This window comes from Vulpes vulpes, chromosome 1, assembly GCF_048418805.1.
Source record: "Vulpes vulpes isolate BD-2025 chromosome 1, VulVul3, whole genome shotgun sequence".
Taxonomy (NCBI): Eukaryota; Metazoa; Chordata; class Mammalia; order Carnivora; family Canidae; genus Vulpes; species Vulpes vulpes.
This window is the reverse complement of record NC_132780.1, coordinates 41,764,561-41,785,096: the sequence shown is the minus strand read 5'-3', so window position 1 is coordinate 41,785,096 and position 20,536 is coordinate 41,764,561. Positions and strand designations below refer to the sequence as shown.

The 20,536-nt window shown below is 36.8% G+C and overlaps 1 pseudogene; it reads right to left on the bottom strand.

The window, feature by feature from the left end:
* The window catches only part of LOC112922059 (large ribosomal subunit protein eL42-like), a 119,068-nt pseudogene extending 99,018 nt beyond the window's left edge, over window positions 1-20,050 (bottom strand).
* Between the last annotated feature and the right edge of the window lie 486 nt (window positions 20,051-20,536).

Here is a 20,536-nt window from a genome sequence, read left to right as displayed (position 1 = left end):
TAGACTCTTGTCCTACTTAAAGCGTCTTCCTTTTTCTAGGTCTCAACTACCCTAAACGGAAACCCATGGAAAATATAGGTATGGTCAGCCTCTTCCCTCTTCCTCTCTCTACCTTCTCTTCCATTCCCCAGCTTCTGCTTGGCTCCTTTATGGCTGTGGTGGAAAAGGAAGGAGAGAAAACAGTAGACAAGATATACTTGATCAAAGCAATAATGATCTGGAATTAGTGTCATCTGTTGGTACACCATCTGTCAGGATGTTTAGAAAGCTGATTTCTTTTCTCCTGGAGCACTGTAGGTGGGTTCCTTAGGAATTCTTTGCTCAGATTTGGCTGAACCTATTTGGCAAGGACAAGTCTTCTTATCCAGCTGCCACTTAGGACCCCCTGGGGGGGGTCCTACTGGGTCCTACTGGGGTTTTCCAACTAGCCTCCCTCATTGGGGTCTTATCTTTGCCTCAAGGAGCCCTTCTTGAGTGGAATTCCTTTTACCATGAGCTCAGATCTGCTTGCTTCTTCAGCACCCATATTTAGACCTTGGAAAATATGCAAATTTGCCCTCCATTTAGTCAATGAAGTTTAGTGGAAGGGGAACTTGCCCTCACACATTCCTTTTTTCACTGTTATTATTGTTGCAACTTCCAACTAAATTCTCCTTTTTAGATTTCTCCTTAGACAAGATTTCTCCTGTACCTTGTGATCTAGTCCCTGTGCTCATTTGCAGAAGACTGCCAGAGAAAGTCACCTGTAACTGTCCAAGCTGACACTCCAAGAGATGCCTTCATGTTAACCAAATTGGAAACCTGGAATTATATGAAAAGTGTTCTGTGCAAGTTTACAGGACATTGAAGTGTTAGGATCAAGCAAATCCTAAATCTGAATCCTGTCTCTATTACTTCCTAACCAGCATCTTAGGAAACAGAAGACTAGGTTTTAGTTTTCTATAGAAACTGGTTTGAAAATTTGAAATAATTTAATTATATGTTTTCTTTCCTTTTTTTTTTTTTTTTGAAATCAGGCAACAATATTTAAGACTGTGTCTCTGACAGTTTGTCAGCTGAATTACTAACCAGATGTGTTTAAGGGATGTGAATGATAAAAAGACTATATTATTAGATTTTTTTTCATTTCTCTTTATGTGTCATAATCCACTTAATCAGATTTTTTAGGAGCTTCTCATTTTAACATTTTTTCAACAAAATATGGATGTATCAAATCAACTCTTTATTTTAATTCAATGATTTCTACTTTTATCAGATTCTTTTTTCTTTAGGTAAGTTTATTATTTGTTTTATAACTGTAAACTGTTTTAATCACTTCTATCATGCTTATTTTCAAATAAAGTAAACACTTAAAGCTCTGCATTGGTCTCTCTTTATCATTTTGGTCACATCTCATAATTTTTGATGTGTAGAATTTAAATTTGATTTTTTTAAAATCTGTATTGCAAAATCTGATTTCTTTTCCCACAATAGTTATTTAACATTATGTTTATTTTACCTTAAAAGATTCACTCTTGGTGTTTTATTATTTTAAATTTTTTTGCTAATTTAAAAAAATTTTTAAAAATCTGTACATGTCTTGGTGGCTAGTATATGATTACTTTTGAAATGTTTATAGAATCTTGAAAAGAATATGTAGTCTTGCTAGTCTTGTGTCTGTGTATGTATGTATGAATTGTATGAGTATGTAGATATAAAAACATTAAATTTTTTAATTCCAATAAAATCTCCTGCACAATTATACTAGATTCAATTACTCTTTGTATTTCTATTTTTGCTTTTGAATTATTGATACTATTTTCATGACTAACTTGTATTTCATATCCACTGTAAAATGTATATTTTATTTTAAAATTTATTCTTTAATGCACTACACCCAGGCTAATTATGTTTTACATTAAGAATATGCCAATTTGGGGCACCTGGGTGGCTCAGTTGGTTAAGCATCTGCCTTTGGCTCAGGTCAGGTCCCAAGGTCCTGGGAACAAGCTTCCTGATCAGCAAGGAGCTTGCTTCTCCCTCTCCCTCTGCCTGCAGCTCCTCCTGCTTGTGCTCTCTCTCTCTCTCTCCCTGTCAAATGAATAAATAAAATCTTAAAAAAATTAAAAAAATAAAAAAGGAATATGATAATGTAACATCACAAAAATTTTGCTTTTAGCCATGTCTAGATTGTTTTCATCAGGTTAACTTAAACTATTTATAATTATTTTTGTACATCTAAAAAAACCTTTCTTTAAAATATATTTTCACTTTTTTCTTCCTTTTTATTTCTAAGTAATCTCTACACCCAATGTGGGGCTTGAATTATGATCCCAAAATTGACCCACATGCTCTACTGACCAATCCAGCAAGTACCCCTCTCCTCACTTTTACTATATTCCTGCCTCCACTGGTCTATAGTGATTTCAAAGCTATAAATTCTATTTTGTGATTACTTTTAAGGTTTTCAAAATATAATCTTATCCTATATAAAACTAATTAACAATATACAAAATTATTGTTCCTTACATAAAGTTCAAATTTTTATTTCTGTCTCTAAACTTTTTAATTTCCTGATCTGTATCAAAATAAAATCTGGAGTTAGAATCAATTTGTAGTTTCAAATTATTTTTCCATACATTGTGTGTATTCTTCAGACAAATTTTAAAATTGAAACCAAATTTACAAGGTGTAGGCTGTTTTTTTTTACAATGTTTAGTTTTAACTCTACTTTAGTTAGTTTTACTCATTACCAGACAAATTTTTATGTCAACTTCTTTTTCTTCCTAAATTCTCAATGTCGACTTTTAGTCAGTTGACCTTCATCTGCCTATTATTATTTCACTAATAATCATGGGTGGAATAGAATATGCCCACCTCCCTCTGTCCCCATCTATTTCTAAGAATCTTTCTTTCTCCTTTCCACACAAACAACTACTTGGTTTGCTACAAAATGTTGGCATTGGTATGGATGCTAGAGAAAAGAGAGTATTTTGGTGGCCCTGTTGAGAGTATTTTCTTTGCATTAGAAAGTTACCCACCCATTTCTTGAGATAGTATGAATGAGGTCTTGCCTATTCAATTCTAGGAATAGGTAGTATATAATTGAAAGATCTCCTTGTTCTCTTTCAAGATAACAATGATACAGCAGGAGCCAATGCTGGTGTTGGTTCCATTCAACAGACCTAGTTACAAGTAAGACATCTGTACCACAGTAAGTTGACTTATTCTTAGCTGAAAGAGTGTGGCAAATTTCCTTCTTTTTTCTTTTTTTAAAGGTGTTTCATTTAGAATTTTGGAGACATAGAACCAATAACTGCTAACCTGGTGCTATTTTCCAAGATATAGTTTCAGCTATCTTTGAATCTGGTCTAGCAGAGTACCTGAAGCTTCACTTCCCCTGCCGTCATTCCAAGCTTGTAGAGGATAAGAAAGAACGTAAAATCCTAGGCCTGAACCAGCTGAGAAATGTGTCCAACTACTAGTTGAAGACTAAAATTAGAAATGTTTATTTGTCAACTCAAGCCAGCATCTTTGATTTGAAGTCAAAGTTAGGAGTTTGGGAGAAAAGAATTTTTAAGATCACAGAGGTGGTTAAATAATCACAGAAAATTGGACTGAAAACTGAGTAGGAAACTATATTTATTTAAGAGCAGGTTAGAAACAAACAATTTCTGGATAGTCCGGAATTATTACCACAAAAGTAATTGGAGCACCCCCTCTTAACTTCAGTGGTCAGTGGATATCTGGTGAAGAGAATTTTCAAGCAGAATTACAGAGAAACACATGGCCTGTCGTAGTGTTTCAATATCTTTACTCAAGTTTTCAAAAAGCAGACCCTGAGATGAGGGTACCTGTGTAGGTGATTTATTAAGAAAATTATCCCAAGAGATAATATTAGTGAGGAAGTGGTACAGTAGGACAGAGAGAGAAACCAAGAAATGATACTATTTCAGGTAATTTCCAGACCCAGTCCTATTTTCACAGGAAGATCTGAACATAACTGATATCACAGAGTTATCCTGCTGCTAGGGTAGATCAACTGGCCATCAGTCCACCCTTTGCTACAGGCTACCTGTAAAATGCTGTAAACTCCCAGATACTTCCAGCTATATCTGGGTGATGCTGTTTCAGTGAACCAAGGATAACTTTTGGAAAAGGGCTGCAGGTACAAGTAGCTATAAGTAAAGCAGGCAAAAGTCAGAGGATGGGTATAGGGAATAAGTAAAAGGAATCTATCAGTATTTGGATAGTAAACCACCAGTGTCCAACTATGCTTCATAAATGTTTGTAATTGTTGAATGACCAATGAGAAAAACTTCAGGACACCAGACAGCATACAGTGTAGTTAAAAGTGAGTGGTCAATGCTTGGAAGATTGGGAAAAAAAAAAAAACATAAAGAAACAAAAAGGGTATGAATAATAGAGATAAACCTTATCTCCCTCCAAATTATGTCACATTATAAGTTGGTTTATATTTTCAATAAAAACACCCCATCTCCTGGTTTCTGCCATAACTCAAAAACCTGTCCTTGAGTCCTAGAATTTACTTAAAATAATATTAGTATCCTCATAAGGAGTTTTCTCAAACTAAATCCATTTTCTCTGCAATTTTTCTCTTCCTTTTTGAGGTCTTTTCTTACAGGCTACCCAAGGTATATCCTACTTTGCATAATGATAGATTTTCTCTCTACTCAGGGTATTGCATCACAAAATCATTGTAGGTTGGAATAGGTCATTATTTTCATCCATTCACTTATTTATTCATTCAATGACAAATATCTATTAAGTCTCTACTGTGAGACAGGAACCAGGAATATAACAGTGAATGAGGCCTGCTCCTCTCAAAATGTTTACAGGGACACACTTGTTTGTCATAACATTCTCTGTGACAGAGAAAATTTCACAATCTCTTCAATAAGTTTATTTCATGAATTTATTCAAAAAAGTTTACTGAGTATATACTAGGTGAAGACTGCGATAAGTGGTATGGGAAATACAAAATCAACTCATCATGGATATGGCTCTTTAGATGGTCATAGTTATTTGGAAGTCAGAGAGTGGTAGCTAAGAATCATTAGATAATCCCAGCTCAATCTCTAATTAGAGAAGTTGATAATAAAAAGATCATGATGGTGTACTTAGCTTTTTTTTTTTTTAACCATCTACTATATGCCAGGCTATGTAAAACAAAACAAAACAAAACAAAACAAAAAAACACCTCTTTGTGTTTTGTATTTAATATTAATATCCTGTGAATTACATTATGTTGACTCCTATTCAGTAAATAAAGGAACAAAAGCTAAAAAGGTAAGTCATGTGTTCTACTTCATACTGTAAGTGGCTAAAATTGTCTTCAAGTTAGGGTATTTGGCCACTAAGTCCATGTCATTTCTAATATACCATGCTGTACAAAGACTATTTGAAATAATATATTCTTGCACCCTCCCATGGTAAGAAAAAGATAAATCTTTATGTTTAAGAGGTCCCTAGAACTAACAGGACTGAAATTTAACAATGTAACCCAAAAATACAGAGAATGGAATTTATATAGTTCAGGAACAAGAAAGATCTTTAAGGATTTCTCTAGTTCATGTACACTCTGATGAGCATCCAGACTTGAGTACTTGAAATTCAACCAAAGTTCTGAACTCTCTGAAGTTCAACAACTACTAATGATTAGTCGGGCTAATAAATATAAGGTCTGGGTTATCACACCCCCACTATGTATGAAAGAAAAAAATCAATAATACAGCTTCATATTAAATGAAAGCCCTCTGTCTCTCAAACAACCTCAGGGCAAATGTGTTTATGAACTGGAAGTGCAATGAACTCAGTGTTGGCCAAGGGGTCATGAGACTCCAGATATTCCAGAAATACCACATTGTTTATCACTACCTACTAAATACATTCTATCTAACATATCAGAAACGAACAATACAGCAACCCTTTATGTAGGAATAGTTCAGAATTTGTGTTGACATTGGTTAGATTGCTTAGTTGTTGAATTTCACACAGGCACACTTGAGCTCATCAAACATTACTGAGCACCTAATATGTGCTCAACTCTGGCTAGGTGCTGTGAGAGACATCATTATATACCCCTTTAGGGGTTTATAAGACAATTGGGAAGATCAGTGTAAACATCAAAATCCCAGATTTTTCCAAGATAGGTATAACTCCAAGTATTTTGCTCCATTGATAACCAATGGGTCCTCATTTTTGAAATAGAAGATCTAGGTAGTATAGAAATTATAACTTTATATATAATGCAATATTATATACACAAATATATGTGTGTAAATATATGTGTATATACATTTGAAACAAACTATTAGAGCTGCACTACGTATGATAAATCACAAATAGCCCTAGCTCTTAAATGCCTTTTGAATCTATCCCTTTCTTCCATCTCCAATCCTGCTAATTAGAATTCAGCCCTGACCATTGCCAATTGTCTTACTTGAATTACAGTAATAGGCATCTTTCTTATTTCGTACTCTTAACACACCTCAAAGCATTGTTTTTTCACTCTGAAGAAAGGTCTTCTAGGAATGACCACCTTTGCTGAAAAGCTGTCCCTTTGCCTTTAGGATAAAGTTTGAACTGTACAACATATTTTACAAACCTATCCAAGAGTCCCGCCACTGCTCCGTCTTCATTTACCTGGCCAGGATCCACCTTTCCCAGTTACGTTCTAGTCCTTGATTCCTTCAGCTTTCATCACTGTTCTTTCTGTCACATCTTAGTACATGCAGCTCCCTCTTACTGGAACCTCCAACCTTCCTTCCCCTAGACCCAACATATATTTTTTAGATAACACAAACATTTTTTAGATAACTTCCACTCATCCTTCAGATCTCATCACGAATGTCACTTAGTCAAGGATGCCTTCTCTGTCTTCTATGTTACTTAAACCACCTGAAGTGCACTTTCATAATACCCCTCCCCCCACCAAAACAATCATCATCTTTTTTTCTTAGGTAGGTCCCGTGTCTAATGTGAGGTTTGTACTCATGACCCAACTGAGCCACCCAGGCACTCTCGGGCACCACATCCTTGATGCATGGCATGGCTGCAATACAGTTGAAAACCAGCCCTAAACACAAGCCATAAAAAGTTATGACTACACCATTGCAGTTTTGGGTGGTCAGGCAAGATTTTACAAAATATAATAAAGTACATAAGGAAGTCTATTTCTGTTATAAAAGAACTGCATGTGAACATAAAGAGCGTGAGCCCTTCTTTCCAGGTCATTAGCAGGAAGGTGTGGAGCAAGGAACCAGGAGGGGAGCATTTGAATGAATAAATGATTAAATGCATGATGCTCTGGTTACAAAAGTATGACTTGAAAAATGGCAGGGAGTCTCTGGCCATGAAGAAATATTCTGAAGAGTAACAGCCCAAGCATCTTTTCCCTCTGCCCTTTTGGTCAGCACCAAGTGGAACATGCCTGTATCCCCCATCCAGTCATTTTCTCAATACTCATCAATATACACAGGAAAGGGGATCCCTGGGTGGCTCAGCAGTTTAGCACTTGCCTTCGTCCCAGGGCATGATCCTGGAATTCTGGGACCAAGTCCAACATCAGGCTCCCTGCATGGAGCCTGCTTTTCCCTCTGCCTATGTCTCTGCCTCTCTTTCTCTCTCTGTCTCTCATGAATAAATAAACAAAATCTTTAAAAAAATATACACAGGAAATCTAGCCAAACCCTTGACTAGTCACCTGAAGGGGTTTGTACCTAATTTGTCCTGGGATTGAAGCAGCTGGTACACTTTGCTGAAGTCTCATGGAAAAATGTTTTACTCAGTTTCATTGACTGAACCAGCTGCAATATCACCATTGCTCAAAGTGGAAAATAAATGGAATGACTCTTCAGGGAACTGAGAATGGGTAGACATAAACATTCAAAATGAAAGTTTCCTTCTAAATAGTTATGTCTTGAAGGAATTATTATTATTTTTTTATGAGAGAGAAATCTACTCAAGACATTAAGTATTTAAGGGTTAAATACAGGACTTGTTATTGAATTAAGCTTTCTTGATTATGAATATTATGTAACTTTAGGCCTTTAAGTGCAAACAGAGAAAACACTGCTTCTACAGTATTCATACAGTATGTCTGTTTGCAGATGTTAAAGTGAATTTGACATAATGGTAAGTAGTTCAAACAATCTATATTGCTAGGAGCTGTTTCTCACAGGAGATTGATTTTCCAGCACCATCAGCAACAAGCCCAGAAACACCTTCCTCTTTTGTTTATCATCCTGTGGGCCTAGGATGCATTTCACACTGTCTGATGACATTAAGTAAACTTCTAGACATTTAACTGGAAAAGTTAATGAATTATTTTGCTCTTCATTATAATGTAAGAGTCATCCTGCTAAATAACTAGTTATGGAGAAAAGCTTGGTTTGGGTAACCAGGAAAAGGAAAATAATGAAGAATATCACATCAATAAAAGTCCACTCAGGAAAACAGCACCTCAAAGAAGAATTTGAGTAGAGAGACTGTAATAACTGAGGATCTGTTCCCAAAAAACTGGAAGGCCTGGAAAGCCTTATGGTAACCAAGTAACAAAAGAGCAACAGCAGCAACCCCTTATCACCTCTAGGGCTGGAGAGACAAAAGGAGATGTGGTGACCAGAGATGATGAGTTTAGGCTACCTGGCAAGTCCTGAAACCATAACAAGAGCTACCCACTGGGAGCTGTGATCACAGAGGTGTCACAAGGTGACAGCCACCTTGAGCAGAGTGAGAGAGGCATAATACCCTAGCTCCTCCTTTCCTCTTACATCCCAACTCTGTCTCACATTAGCTTATCTCAGATGGAAGCCAGTGGACCAAAGAGCCAGGGAAATCTAGCCCACATAATATACAGAGTAGAGTGGAGAAATGGTGAGAAAAGGATCTGAGAGCATATAAGCAGAGCTGTACACCATAGAGGAAGGTTACATGAGAAGAGAGCATCATGCTAGGAATTCAAAGGCAATCCCCAAATAGACTATATGGCTAATGGGGGCTGGCCAGAACACCAAATGAATGCTTGAAGTCAGGCCACTGATAGTACTGTCATTTTGGATGGTTCACTGAGACTGCAGTAGGATCCTGGTAATGGCTGAGGATAAAGTCCTTATTGAGAAAGAGAGAGAAAGACAAGCTGAGGGTAGGAGGAGAAACCCCTACCAAATGGGCCATGGGCTCCAAAAGTAATTGGATTATACATAGAAAACCTGGTATACTAAGAGGAAGAACCTTATGATTAAGGTCTTGCAAGTAGAGAAGTGACATGAACAGAGATGTCTGGATTGATCTGATGGCACTGTATCTCTAGGAATAGAGGGGCCAGGAATTGTTCCAGTGATAAATGCTCTAGTATGTGTTCTTTTAAGCGCATATTTCATTTCACCTACTTAAGGAAGAAACTCAGATCTCTTGACAGTGGTGGTGGGAAGTCTCAGCTTTAGTGTAATTCTTCTTCCCAGATACTTGGCCTCAACTGAAGTCCATTGTAAAACTATCAGACTGAGTCTAATGGGTTCTTTTCAGTCAATCTCAGAATGATCATACATTGTAAGGGTGGTTCCATGTAGCAGGATCCATATAGCAGATCATCCATTCTAAATTTTTTTTTTTAATTTATGATAGTCACACACACAGAGAGAGAGAGGCAGAGACACAGGCAGAGGGAGAAGCAGGCTCCATGCACCGGGAGCCCGACATGGGATTCGATCCCGGGTCTCCAGGATCGCGCCCTGGGCCAAAGGCAGGCGCTAAACCGCTGCACCACCCAGGGATCCCAGATCATCCATTCTAAGGGCGGTTCTCTACATGCTAGGCTCTGTTCTCTCTGTCCCATTAGAGCACCTGCAGACTTAGGCTTTACTCTCCATGATATCTTAGCCAAAGGAGGAGGGGAGAAAGCACCACAAGTTTCCACCATTAGATATTGGAATATAAATCAGATTTACACCTGGAGCTCTGCCTCTCTCTCTCTCTCTCTCTGTGTGTGTGTGTGTCTCATGAATAAACAGAATCTTAAAAAAAAAAAGACAGTCTGAGAGGCTCAGTGGTTTAGCACTGCATTCAGCCCAGGACCTGATCCTGGAGACCCAGGATTGAGTCCCACATTGGTCTCTGCCTCTCTCTCTCTCTCACTCTTTGTGTGTGTGTGTGTCTCTCATGAATAAATAAATAAAATCTTTTAAAAAAAGATTTACACCTGGAAATCATACTGTCTCAGACTTCAAGCCCTAACTGTGATCCTGAAGCTGGGAGATACTTAGCTTGTTCATATTAGTATGAATTTAAGAAAACCATATTTTCCCCCTGAGAGGTTTATATAGTAAACTTTCTGTCCAATTATGGCATTATGAGTTTTAGCCTCTGAGTAATTTTAGGGGAAGAAAGGAAAGATATTGTTGAAGGCAATGGCTATTTTTTTTCCTTTTTTGAGAGAGAGAGAAAGGGAGTAAGCAGGGGGAGGGGCAGAGGGAGAAAGAGAGGAAGAATCTTAAGCAGGCTCCATGCTCAGTGCAGAGCCCAGGTTGGGGTTTGATCCCAAAATCCTGAGATCATGACCTAAACTGAAATCAAGAGCCAGATGCTTAACCTACTGAGTCACCCAGGTACTCCTAGAGGCAAGAGCTATAATGTATAAGACTACCTCCTTCCCTAGTTTCTGAGATGAAACTGCAGACCACTTACTGGCTTGAATTTTGTATTCTCAATTCACATTATTACAATATCATATTCATCTCCTAAATTTTCATTCTTCCCTTTAAATGTACAGTATAAGAAAAATGCAAAAGAATATTCAAAGAAAAAAATTTTCTTGAAGATCAACTTTTTTTATAACCTTGAAAACTTCAATTTGCTGTCAGGGTGTGAAGAACTTTGGTGGAAGCAATCAATTTGCTGAAAGCTGCTACAAGCTCTCCTAATGAATTCTGAATTCATTTCAAATAAAATAAAAGGAAGGGAAAACCAAAAAGGAGGAGGAATTTAAATAATTTCAACGATCTTGCACGGTAACCCCATGTTTTGGGCAACCGTATTATAAGTCAGGAGACATTTTGCTTTTTAATGAACACCATCTTGTGCAAAGAATAGCACACATCAGATAGCTTTATTTTCATGATAAAAGTGTTATTCTGAGCTATTGGCATCTACACAGCTTTGGGATTCTCAACATGTTTCGTATATATGTCTTATCACCCAAGTAAATGACTCCTTGTGATAATACAGAATGTTCTGCAAACATTTCTGAAAGTGAGAATTGGGTGAAGGAGCTCACACATGTGCAGATATAGATATTAGTCATTGTTAATAGTGTCCCACTCTACAAGGAATATAATGTATTTGCTTTGCCATATAAGAGACATAAATATAACACCATATAAGAAATCTCACCATATGTTACTCTACATTTGGACTAACTTAAAGGAGTTGCAAAACTTTTCCTCTTCCATCTTTCTTTTCCTTTCCTTTCCTTTCCTTTCCTTTCCTTTCCTATCCTTTCTTTCCTTTCCCTTTATTTTTTCTTTCTTTCCTTCTGTTTTTCCTTTTCTTTTATCCCACTTTCCTTACTCCATTTTTTTCATTTATTCTTGTCCTTATTCTAAAACATATAAAGGTGTACTTATAAGTACATAATGTCATATTCAATAATATGTATTTTTAATTATAATATATTGAAATAGCTGAACAAAGCATTAAAAGGGAAATTGAGAGTAACAGAGAAGAAATAAATACACAAACTATGTGTTGCGAAATGTCGTTTGTTTGCCAGAAGATGATCATGAATTTGACTCTAGATTTTCTAGATAACTATACAAAAAAGGAGTCAAAATCAGTTCTGAACAAACAAAAAAACACAAAAAGAAATTTCTTTCATTGATTCTTATAAGAAGGATCTTGAGTTGTGTCATGAACGGAGATCACTCTTAGACCAAATAGTGACAAGTCTCACTGAATTGTTTGTGATGACATTCCTCAATCTAAACCAGTGGCATAATACCAAACAAAGACTTATTCTGAAAAGAGCAATTCTATAGGGTTATTTAGATTCATTGGGAGTATCAGCTTTAACTTAAGTAGAAAAAATTCTTTCCCAGAACTAGATCAGTACATGGTACTAAAGTTGTTCTGTATATGGATTTCAGTGGTAACAAAGGAAAACATCAATGTTGGAGACAAATGCCAGCTCTTTCTTTTCTTGTCAAATATATTCAAGTAAGTCCTCAAAATCTGACTGTCTCATAACTGCACACCAAAGATTTCAATGCTTTTGTAGACTGTTTATTTTCAAAGAGACATAACCTGACAATTTGCAACTCAACTCTAGATCCTTTCATTGGTCTTAAATGGTTTTAATTTACATTTACTCTCCCCATTCATTCTTAAATTTTGAAGATAAATTGTATATATTCCAATAGGAACTATCAGGTATACTCTGGATATATCATCTGATTCTCCTCTAAAAAATCAATACCATCAACACAAATGGTAATCAAAATAACTAGATAAATATCAACAAGTTAAGATCCACTATTTTAACTTGGTTGGAATGAAATTGCCCCAAGTACCAATGACTTATTTAAGCAGTGCCAAGCTTCTACATAAAACGTGACATCTCAGGAAAGCAAATAATACTAGTAATATAAAAGTAAAACTTGCAAACTATAATGCAGCACCACTATATGCTAGGCATTATCCTAAAAGATTTATATGCATTAACTGCTTTAATTCTTACCACAGCCTATGAAACAGATATTAGTATAATGCCCATTTTACAACTGAGGAAACTAAATCACACAGTGGTTATGTATATTGCCCAATGTCACATAGGCAGTAAGGGCAAAACTGGTACTCACCAAGGAATATGTGATTCTAGAATGTTTTCACGACCATCGTCATACTTATAAAGCAAAATTTGCCAAAATATTTCTATCCAGCAACAATACTAATATTTAGCAATACAAACATGCTATAAGATAATCATAACAATCATTTTGTAGAGATTTTTAAAACAGCCAAATTAGCATTATCCTTATTCTAGTAATGTTATTATATTTGAGAAATTTAACAAAATTTCTCAGAAATAATTAATCCACATCTACTTTACAAAATGTAGTTACTTTTAGTCATATATGATTTTTTTGTTTTACCAAAAAAATCATTTGACACAATTACTACCATTGTCACTTATTATTTTCTTCAAATAACTTATGACTATTTCTAAACTATAATTCATCTCAAAAAAAGGAAAGGTCAGTAATCGTCAATAACACCCAAAATAATAGTGCCGTGTTTCATGCATCATATATTTCACATGGCATCTCGGATGTGAAAAGCACCATGGATGATGTTGGGGATACTGAAATGAAGAATGAATAATGACTTCCTAAAGTCATTATGTATTGCCACTTCCTTTAACTCAAAGAGGTCATATTTTTTATTGGTCTCAGCAGGCCTAGATGATTACTATATATGATGTTTGTGACATAAAAGCGATAACCACATGGAAATATTGTGTATGTTGGGGGTGGGTACTCACTTACAGGGAAGAATTGAACAAGAATATCAGAAAGCATTTCCGAACAAGATATTCCCAGAGCTGAATTTTGAATGATGCACTGGATTTGGCCAAGCCAAGCCAAGCAGGTAGGTAAAAGATGGCCTGATGATTTTAGAGAACTCTAAAGAATTAGGGCATAGGGCAGAATACTGAGATAATGACAGAGAAGCAAAGACTGGTCAGTTTGCAGAGGGCCTTGTGGGAGAAGTTGCAGCTTGTGAACACTGGCAGGAAATGAGGTGCTACCCTAAAGTTGTAGGGAGAGGATTATCATAAAGGGGCTTCCATTCTAGAGAAATAGTTCTGGCAGTAGGATGAAAAAAGAAAAAAAAAAAGGATGGTAGGAGAACAAGACTGGAAAATGGATTGTGTCTGGAGGCTATGGAGACAAATTCAGGCAAAAATGATGAGGGTGATTATGAAGGCATTCAAGACATTACCAAGAATATGTTGAGAAACAGCAGTCCTATTGACCAATGTGGAGAGCTGCCCTGAAGAGTACTTTCAAGAATCTAGAACTCATTCAGAAGTGTGTGTAGGTATTTTTGTGTGGGTGGTAAAGGGTGGTTTTCTGAACAATAGTCCTTGAATAGAAAATTTACTCCTAAAAAAAAAAAAAAAAGAAAAAGAAAATTTACTCCTTGGAATGTGCATGATACTTATTATCACAGAGACCACTTTCTCTAAACTCTTCAAGAAAGAAGCTACTTCATCCTGAAAATCCTTTTATAAGCTCTTCTGTTTCTTAAGAAGATACATAGAGCCCCAGAGGTTGGCAGAATGTGATGTTCCTTTTTATCTCCATCCGGAACTCTGTTGAATGTCACCTGGGATCCAGCCTAGAGCAATGGTAAGAATTGAATTAAATTGACTTCTGCCCCACCCCACAGCACCATTCCAGTTAACCCGCAGCCCAAACCTACTCTGCAGATTTGCTCAGTACTGAGATCCCATGCTTCCCAGAGCCAATGCTCCTCCAGCAGCTTGGGAGACTGATTAACATTCACGTCTTTCCCAGCCTCATTATCTCTCCCAGATGTTTCGTGACTGCCCCTTTAAAGCATCTCTGTCTATATTTTATTTACATTTGTTCGGCAATATTGATGCTTAATGAATAAACGCACTAAACTGTCAGTACTGGAGACTAATTAAATCCATGTATGAGCCTGAGAAGCTGATTGAAAAATTTGCAGTAACTAAACTGGGTTTAAATAAACACTTTAGTGTAGTGCTTTAATTACACTTTAGTTTGTAATGTAATTTTTGGCTGTTTAAACTATGATTTAGGCTGAGCTAATTACAAATGATTTTCTACTCTGTAATTAATAATAACAAAATTGTAATTAGACAGCTGCTCTGGATCAGGGCGACAGTCTGCATGTGCTGGCTCATGATGTTCGGTCTGGCAGAGACACAAGAAGAGCACTTGGCGACTAAAGCAGCCTGCACGTACCCAAGGTTCACTGTTAAAGGCCAAGGCCAGAATGTCTTGATGAGTTTCACAATCCCAACTGATGCCAGGGAAAGGGGTCTCTAATTTGTCATAGACTAAGGGTCCACATATATTCCCTGTCCTGAGACATCACTTTTGAAAAATGCACTGATGTCAAATCTCTGTGACTTCCTAACTGTAGCCTCAAACTCATTCACCTTTGCTTTTTGTCAAAGATTAAGCCAGATGATACTAGTATATTTTCCTAAGCTGATCATGATAGTAATGACTGTCCTCTCTTAGATTTTGTTCTGGTTTTAATTTCTGTATAATAAACCATCCCAAACTTTGGATCATAAACAAGCATTTCATCATGGTCAAAGAGTCTATGGGTCAAGAATTGGTACACAGTACAGTAAACATGCTTGTCTCTGCTTCATGATGTCTGAGGCCTCAGCTGAGAAGACTAGAATGTCTGATGGGGGTAGGGGGTTGTAGTCATTTGGAGGCATCTTCACTCAGCACCTACACCTGGCCTGTTGATGTGATCAATGCATCACCAAAACATAATAATAGCCTCAGGGTAGTTGGACTTCTTACATGGTAGCACAAGGCTCTCATGAGTGTGTTGCAGAAAACAAAGCAGAATCTTCATTGTCTCTCATGGCCTAGCCTTGGAAGTCTCATAGGCATCATATCTGCCATACCGTATCGGTTGAAAGAGTCACAAGCCTATCTAAATTCAAGGGCAAAGGGACCTTGAAGGGAGAGTAGCAAAATCACATGGGATAGGAAATGCTACACAGCCATCTTTAGAAAATGCAATCTGTCACAGATCTGCAGAGTATAGTTTTCTGAAGCACATGTGTTACATAATTGGATATTGAAGCTACACTGATATAATCAGGATAGTAAGTACTGCCTCCACTTCACAAACTGAAAGATAAAGAATTAGTATGTGGCCTTTCAGTATGTGGCTTAGGTGAACTAGGTAGGACAAGAGCCAAAATCCAGACCCTCTATACCTCTGACTGCTAACCAGAGCTATGTGAAAAGAAAGCTCTGGTTCTTAGTCTTTAAATGTAGACTTAATTCTGAGTAACTTCACTCCACCCATTTATCTCTTCTGGTGCATTTCTGCTTCCACACCTCCAGTTCTTTTCCTTGCTGCTCCCTGCTCCATTTTTATCCTCGTGTCACCCTTCTCACATGTGGCCCCCCATGACTCCATTAGAGTCATAAACATGATGTTCTTGTTCAAATGTCAATTGAGCTGATAATAAAACTTAATCTGACAAGTTATCCTTGGAAAATTTATTCTGGGAATTGGGTGCAGTGATCATCTTATATACTAAGTAAAGTAGAACAAAACTTCTAACCTCTCTGCCTAGCCCCTCACACTCCCATTTCTCTTTCTCTCCTTCTCTCCATCTCTCTCTCTCTCTCTCTCTCTCTCTCTCTCTCTCTCTCACACACACACACACACACACACACAATGTAAGTGAGACATGAAGTTTCTCAAACAGGAGATGCAGCTTTTCAGGAAGTAATGGTGCTGAGTCAATCAGAGGTTATAGAAGCCTATCCCTTGCCTTTATAGATCTCACTATCAACATGCATACAATCATAATCGAAGACCATATAATAACTACCAAAATGCATGGGGAAATAGCTACATAAATTGTGATAGACAGATGAGCAGGTTTGATGGAGAAATGAGATCAGATCTGCACTTATGGGATGCCTGGTTGGCTCAGCGGTTGGGTGGCTGCCTTCAGCTTAGCTTAGGTCGTGATCCCGGGATCTGGGATTGAGTCCTGCATCGGGCTCCTGCGAAGAGCCTGCTTCTCCCTCTGCCTATATCTCTGCCTCTCTCTCTGTGCCTCTCATGAATAAACAAATAAATCTTTTTAAAAAATCTTAAAAATTAAAAAAAAAGATTTGCATCTTATTCTGCTTGTATTGGATATGGGAGACTGTAGAGAAAATACTTTTCATGAGGAAGAAACCAACATCAATGAAAACAAAAAGGAGAAAGCAAGCATGGCATATAGAAATATTTTAACAATATTTATAATGGCAAAAACTGAAAACGGTCCAAATGTTCAACCATAAGGGTATAAATGCTTAAAGGAGTAATTCTGAAAATAAACTTTAATACAATATTCTCTCAGTATTAACAATTATCTCTCAGTATCCATTTGTTGGTGAGGAAAGATATTCAAATTATATTATTAATTTAAAAATCAGAACACACACAAAAAATAATTTTAAAAAATTAAAAAAATAAAAATCAGAACACAAAGCACCTCAGTGGCTCAACCTGTTGGGCATCTGACTCCTGGTTTCACTTCAGGTCATGATCTCAGGGTCCTGGGATAGAGCCCTGAGTTGGCCTCCACATACATTGGGGAGTCTGCTTCTCCCTCTTTCCCTGCTCCTCCCCCCACTGCTTCTGCTCTCTGTCTCTGAATTAAATAAACAAATCTTTTAAAAAATTATAAATAAATAAATAGAATACAAGGTGCATATAGCATGATTATGTAAAAGAAATATAAAAACAGACATAACTGTAAATACTAGTATGAACACTCAATATTATTTTAATGCATAATATGAAATTTTATTATATATAACATTTAGCATACATCTTAATATTTATACCAAATATCATATATAGTCATATATACCAAATATTATAAACACTAGGATATATAGCAAGAATCATATAATATAAATATTATATAACATTTGGCATATGTCCTAGTATTTATAATAAAATAAATATTCTATAATCATGTTTGTTATATGTTCATGTACTCTAGATGGTAGATTATGGATTAGGTCTCTGTCCTCCATACTTTCTGATTATTTTTAATTAGAGTTTATTACTTTAATAATCAGGGGCAAAAAAAACAAAGGATGACCTTTTAAAAAGGCAGTTTCAATAACCATAATTAGAATGGAAGTGCTTTTGTAGGGCACTATATGAAGACAATGTACATGGCCCCATCATTCAAGTAGTCTGACATAAAAGGAAATTAAGATATGGAACCACAGTACACTCAACTGAATATTTCATTTCTGGTTTTTAAGAAGTACTATACATCTTTGGAAAAATGAAACTAGTTGAAAGCAGGAATGAAGGGCACTGTACAACAAGGAGATAATGGCTAGGTTATGCCATTTAATGAATCAAGAATTAAGAAGGGATAGGATTGAGGGTATTTGTGGAAGAGTGAGCTTTCGGGAGAAAACAATATTCAGTTTTCCAGAACTGAGAGGGACGGATGAAAAAGTAAAGGTTAGGACACAGGTCAATGTGGAAGGATACTCTAATACATAACACCCCACTGATACATGAGAAGGTGCCTGCTAGCAAGGAAGTTCTAGAGCTACAGTAGTAGCTTTTGACCTTTCTCAAAGTTCCTTGTATTCATTAGAATGCAGGCTTGGGTGTTGCTGTCCCAAAGTCCCAAATACATGAGATTGAGATGTATATCTTTTTCTAAAGAGTCTGAGTGTGGGGGTGATTGGCAACTCATGTATATAAGAAACCAGGCTCACATCATCTCATCGCTCTGCTCTCCCACTGTATCACGCTCTTGTTCTTCATAGTCTAAGCTGTTTTACCACCATGTCAATGTTCCAATAAGTAGATACAGAAGGAAACTGCAGGAGGAGAGTACAGCATTCTCCCTCTTTAAAAATGTTTCATAAATCACTTCTACTCATATCACATTGGCTAAAATGATGATATCTAGTCATGAGAGAAGCTGGGGAAATTAGTCTGTAACTGGGCATTTATGTAAATAAAAGTACAATGTTACAGAAAAAAAGAGATAGATATTGGCAAATAACAAGAAGTTCCTACCTCAGCACTACTACCAGCTGATTTGATACAAGAACAAAAAATATATTCTAGGAGCTCAAGCCTTTCTCCATCATCATAACCCTCATTAGAGCCACTTCATAATCAAAATCTTCTTAGAGTTAAACGTGGGGTAGGCATCTTTAATAAAAAGAATACACACATGCATACACACACACAAAATTAATGAATCACCTCAAGTGCTGGTCCTTAAGTAATAAACTGAGCTCCATAAATAGCAAAAGCAGCAAAAGTGTTGGGCTATAATTATGTAAGTAGCTTGAATGACACATTCCAGCTGATGTTTTATGAATAAGACCTCAATAGAAGCTTGTTTGCTCTCTACCCTGCAATGTTTATATGTTGCTCCAGAAGTTTCATATCTATTTCTTCTATTCATTTCCTTTATTCCTTCACTCTGCAGCTCATCATACTATCCTTTCAAAAATTTAACATCTGGGATCCCTGGGTGGTACAGTGGTTTGGCGCCTGCCTTTGGCCCAGGGCGTGATCCTGGAGACCTGGGATCGAATCCCACATCGGGCTCCCGGTGCATGGAGCCTGCTTCTCCCTCTGCCTATGTCTCTGCCTCTCTCTCTCTCTCTCTCTATCATAAATAAATTAAAAAATTAAAAAAAAAGATTCTAAAAAAAATTAACATTTAATTTTTCCCCAAAACTTTTCACCTTCTTTTGGTATGCACATATTTATTAGCTCTCAGCTAACAGCTGGATTTTCTTTTATTTTCTGCCAATATTATTAATGATAGTAGCATATCTCTAGATATAATGGGGCAGTGTTCATTTCTCACCATCCACCAACATTCTTCGCTTAACAATTTTTGCAATGGAAATATTTTTCTCTTCATCTTGTCTCACAATTTTGGGATTTTCACTGTCTTCTTTTCTCAGACACATTTTAAATCTCTCCAAATCCCATCAAGTCTTTTCAAGTTCTCATCCTGTTTGATCTCTTTGTTGTCAATCTATGACTAGTCCTAAAATCATGATTTATTTCATAGCAGTTCATCTAAATCCATCAATAGGTGCCCTACCGTCTACATTTAAAACTCTAACTCTTCAATCTGATCTTCAGAAGCCTCCACAATTTGTCCGAAACTTGTCTTTCCCATCTTACTATAATTCACCATGGTAGCATTGAGCTCCTCACTCCTGAAAGTCTGTGGCATAACGAGCAGCACCCATCTCCTCTTGGAGACTTACTGAATCAGAATTTGCATCTGAACAAGAAACCCTCACCGTAGGTAATTGGTGTTTACCTGTTTTAGCACATCAATTCTTGACACAAAATAAGACCTAGTAGATTGTCATCCACCTCTGTCTAATCCCCAAACCTGTTTTTTCCTACAGGCTAATTGAAGTTTTACCTCTAAGAATGATTCTTGCCCAGTATAATATTAGAAAAAGCAACAAGCCTGGACCTCTGGGTTCTTATGATTTAACATGCCTCACGCCATGGTGGTACTGAGGCCACAGAAATTGGGCTTGCTTCTATGAAGAACAAGGAAGGCATTCTGGAAGAGCTAACCTTGCCCTCTTGTCTGTCATTTGCTTTGTTTATTTGCAGATTTTGTTGTAATCCAAAGCAAAATTTAACTTTGTCCAATTTTTTATTCTGGCCCATATTTGAATCTGAATCAGTCTATAGTCAGAGC